Below are 5,478 nucleotides of genomic sequence, written 5' to 3'. Positions count from 1 at the left end.
GAAGAGATCAGAAACCAAAAAGGTAAAAAAAGGTCAAAAGAGAATATAATCAAATGTAGACAAAATATGGTGATTCACTTGGTCCTGGGTGTATTTTCATTTGTTTGTTTGAAGACACTAAATTCCAAATTTGTAACAAAAGAGTAATATATATATGCGAAAATAAAATTTATGTGTATATATATATATATATATATATATGCAAAAATAAAATGAAATGCAATGAAAGGAAGCCAAATATGAAGAATATATTTGTAAAATGTATATGTAAAATGCAAATTAAAAAGGCTTAAAAATTGTCAAAAAAATAAGAAATTAGTTGAAAAGGAAAAAAAGAAAAAAAAAATTTCAACTGAAAGACTAAAGAATGATGAGAAAACCCTCAAATTCTATATTTTCCCCTAGGCAGGAGTTGTTCAGAGTTGAGTGATCTATAAACTTGGTATTCACCTGATGATCCCAATGCTCTTCTTGGGGAGGGACCTGTTGCACTGATTCTCAGGTGTCTTTGCCTGGACTGAGTTACACCACCCTAGCCAGGGGGCTGGTTTCAGTGTAAGTTGCTTCAGGTTTCTCTATGTGGCTTTTGTTCCCTGAAGGCTTTCTGTGCTGCCTTAGAGGATGAAAATGAAAATGGTGGTGCCCCATTCCCCAGCCCTGGAGCTGACGGATGGTGCCCCCACTCGTCAGTGTACCCTCAGGGAAAAGCAGTCCATCACTTTTATGTGTGGCAAACTCTGCAGACTCTAGCCCTGTGCACCAGTGCCATTCCTCCCTTGGGAAGAATGGTGGTTCTCCCCAGGGTTCTGCTGTTTGCTGGGCCCCTGCTTGGAGAGCATTTGCCAATTGTGGGCACACCCATACTGCTCCTCCGATGGGAGGGACAGGGGTTTCACTGCAGTTCTGTCACTTGCTGGGCCCCTGCTTAGAGAGGGGTCACTTGATTGTGCCCGGTTCCTCGTTTATGGCAACATGGAGCTGAGAGCCCACTCCCAGACTTGCTGATGGACAACAATGCTTGGGAACTCTGCTGACTCAGGCACTCCATTTTTTTTTGTGACCCTGGGGATCCTGAGACCACACTGTCCCACCTAGGATTCTGTCCCAGTTGGCCACCTGAGCACCTTTCAGGCAGGGAGTCCCTCACAAGAGCAGACTTCTAAAAGTTCCAATTTTGCACTCTGCTGCATCACTTTCCAGTAGCTGGCTAAACAGCCTCCCTGGCCCCCCATGGTTTATCTTCTTATACATCCCCTCAGATTCACTTCTCCAAACCTCCCACCTTGCAAAAACTGGTCACTTTTCTATTTGTAGAATTGTGGCAATTCTTTTCTTATATCTCAGCTTCAATTCACAGGTGCTCAGAATGATAATGTTAGCTATCTAGCTGAATTCAAGGGACCAGATGAAACAAGGGTCCCCTACACTTCTGCTATTTTCCCTCCTCTCACTGTAATTTGTTTTATAACAAAGAAATTGAGTGTAGAAATATGTAAGATTATTATCCATTTTTGAAAAACATTTCATGTAGATTCATATATGTAATATGCTTGTAAAATCTGAAACTAAATTCCCCAAATATTCAACATAAAACATGGGAGAGGATAGAAAACAAAATTAACACATAACATTTCTTTTAAGGAAAGACAAGTGTGTGTGTATGAAAAATGTAAGTTAATACATGCTTTTCCATGGTCACGCCAAAAATTATGAGTAAAATGGACTTCTGAAAGCAAAAAATAATAATAATTGGTATGTATGTAATAGATACTCAATTATTCAAACCAATGGAAACATGCTTGTTAAAATGGAAGGAAGGACACAGTGTAAATAAAAATGAAGGTACAATACACATAGAAAGCAGTCAAAACATGTGTGGCACCACAGAAAAGTGGATAAAATTGGAAAGTTATCAGAGTCATAAAGAGTAAATTAATGCAATCTAATTATACATTATGTTATGCTAAGTGAAATAAGTCAGTTAGAGAAAGACAAATAACATATGATTTCACTCCCATGTGAAGTTTGTGAAACGAAACAGATGTACATAGGGGGAGGAAAAAAAGAGAGAGAGAGGGAGGCAAGCCATAAGGTATTCTTAACTATAGAGAATAAACTGAGGGTTGATGGAGGGCATTGAAGGGGAGGAGAGGGTAAATGTGATGGGCATTAAGGAGTGCACTTGTGTTGAGCACTGGGTGTTACTTATAAGTGATGAATCACAAAATTCTACTCCTAAAACCCATATTACCCTATATGTTGACTAACTAGACTTCAAATAAAAACATGAAACATGAAAAAGTAAAAAATGAGACACCACTACTATATTTATTAAGAAGGGCACATGATGTGATGAGCTCTGTGGGTTATATGCAACTGATGAATTATCAAACACTACATCTGAAATTAAACATGTAGTATATGTTCACTAATGGAATTTAAATAAAAAGATAAAATATAATAAAAAGAAAAATTAAATACATAAATAAATAAACACTATTTCTAGAAGATGTGCTTAAAACTAAACATCCAAGAACATTTCGGCTGTTAGATAAAATGAAGAAATGAATCATGATGTAGTATTGATTAGACTATAAAACAGAATATTGGACTATAAATGTACTGGAGGAAAGTTGAATTGAGAAAGCTCTCTGAGAAGGTATTGTTTTCTTAAGGAAAAGAAAAGCACTTGTAAATATTGGTTTACTCCTGTAAATATCAGTAACTATTGGTTAAAAAGAAGGAGGAGTACAGTTTTCTAGAAGAAGAAAAATAACAATAGTAATGTCCTTAAGAAGAAATAGAGTAGACTTGGTAGACTAGAGAATGGAAAAAGTAAAACGTGTTTGGTGAGGTAGGAGAGAATATGCCCTCGAGGGCTTGTTCTAGCCAATGAGCATTTCTACTGTATGGGGCATTTTTAAGGTGAAATGAGAAATATCCTGTAAATCATCATAATAAAACATGAAGTCGTAGAAACAACCTTTATTTTGTTGTTTTGAAACAAAATTTTCAGGGAGGTGTTAACTGATTAAAGTAATTCAAATTGTAAGAATAACAAATTACAAAATAGAAAGGGAAGAAACCCCTCCAAAAAAGAAACATCATACACCACACAGAAATAAAGGTCCACAAAAATGTGCAACGTTAATAGAAAGCATCACCACACTCCACAAATGGGCACAACAAACCTGGATGGGAGTCTCAACATGGTAAATGTGAGATTTTAGATTTTATTCAAAATATTTGAAAATCTTAAAACAATCCAAATGAGATTTGTATTGACCTATTTGATTTTATTGTTATTGTTATGGTATTTCTGTTGTTCCTTCTTTTCAGTTACACAAAAATGCTGTTGTAGGAAAAATAAAGTCTCCATTCTAACAGGAAAAAAAAAGCCAAGTGAGAAGGTGGCCTCCACCAACTTTTAAGTCTCCTCACAATCACTTCATTCATAGAACTTAAATGGCAGGTGAAATCTCAGATACAGGGGAATCTGTGTGCCTAAATTTTAGCTTTCCAGCCTTAGTAGTGGAGAAAAGCACATTCAAAGGACTTGGGAGCTACTTAATGACAAGCAGGACAATCACAGTATCCACTAGCGATGTATTAATCATTACAACATAATTTTAGTTGTTTTTAATCAAATATAATGCTCTTTTACCTTTAATAGAGGTATGCCTCATTTATATTTATAAATATATGATAGACGTAAACAGATATTTTCATGTATATAAACACACATATGTATGTAGTTTATTTTCTGAAAACTTCTTTTCACTATGCTGCTTCTTTTTATCAAACACCCTTTCTCCCCCTTTATCTCTTTTTTTATACTTAATTACATATTTGAGTGTTTCTGTGTTTCGGAGCTCCTAGATTTTTTAACTGAAGTATAGTTGACATAGAGTGTTATATTAGTTTCAGGCAACAATATGATGTATTCAACATTCAAGAATTCTATACATTAGTTATGAAAATATGCAAGACCATAGTAAAAGCAAACATATAGTCAAATTAAGAAAAATCTAATATTTTAATATGATGGTATGTTAATCACATAATTATAGTGTAAAGGTTAAAGGACAAGAGTAACAACAGTATATATAACTACTATAATCAGTTAACAAATATACAAATAGAAAAATTATGCCTTGGAAAGATACAAAAGGGTGGAGTAAAATGGTGATTTTTATATGTAATTAGTGTTAAGTTGTTATAATATAAAATAGACTGTAATATCTATAAGGTGTTTTATGTAAGTTTCATTATACCCACAAAGCAAAACAAAAACAACAAAAAACATATGTAAACATATATGTATATATTAATATATATATTATACACATATATATATTCTTCAATGAAAGGAAATTCTCTAATTTGTGACATGAGTCAAACTTGATAACGTTATCCTAAGTAATATATTTAAGACAATTGTAAGGAATCTGAAAAATCTGAATATATCTAGAGAGAGTAGAAAGGTGGTTACCAAGGATCTGGGGAAGAATGGGCAGTTATTATTCAAAGAAGGCAAACTTTTAGTTGGCAGATAAATATGTCTGATATCTAATGTACAGAATGAGGTTTATAGTTAATAATAGTGTATTATACTCTTGACGTGTCCTAAGAGAGTATATCTTAAATGTTCACACCACAAAAATTATGGTAGTTCTGTGATGTGATGGAAATATTATCTAACACAATGGCAGTAATAATATGGTAATAAATATAAGTTAATCTCAACAAACTTGGAAAAAACTAAATGTATTCTTTAAACATTAGAGAACATTTCCTATTTAAAAGATAAGGCACTAAAACTTTGGTAAATGCTGCTATGTTTTTTTATTATTTTCTGTTATTAAAGAAAATGCACTAATCTCATTTGACTCCAAGTAGATGACCTGAAATTTCCCCTCCAATCTCTCAGAGATTCTCCAATTATTCTTATAATCCCATACTTATTTCCAGAATATATAGATATTTGTAATGTTTATCACATTTTGAAATATAGGAGTATATGTTTCATTATATTAGTTACTTATATTTTTTCAAACATAGTAATTCTATTTTATGTTTGATTTTTTTTAATTTAGTTTACAATTCTGTCATTTGCTTTTTATCTTATCTTTTTTCTGATTTTTTTTTCTTGGAGATTTCTGAGCATCTTTTCCTGGTCTTAACCAGTTTTAGCTGTTATCTAGTCTTCATTTCCAAAGATAATTTTTATTTTATTTTTTGCTTATTAATTTCTTTATTTCTTTTTATAATAATATGTTATTATATTATGCTAGTAAGCAATATTAATCTGGATCAAAATTAATCACTCTTTTTGTTTTCTATTTCTCTTCGGGTTTTTTTTGTTTGTTTGTTTTTTTGTTTTCAAGATTTCATTTATTTCTTTGACAGAGAGAGACACAGCCAGCAAGAGAGGGAACACAGGCAGGGGGAATGGGAGATGAAGAAGCAGGCTCCAAG

This window comes from Ursus americanus, chromosome 5 (genome assembly GCF_024610735.1).
Source record: "Ursus americanus isolate L20-20 chromosome 5, mUrsAme1.1.p, whole genome shotgun sequence".
Lineage (NCBI taxonomy): Eukaryota > Metazoa > Chordata > Mammalia > Carnivora > Ursidae > Ursus > Ursus americanus.
This window is presented reverse-complemented; position numbering follows the sequence as displayed.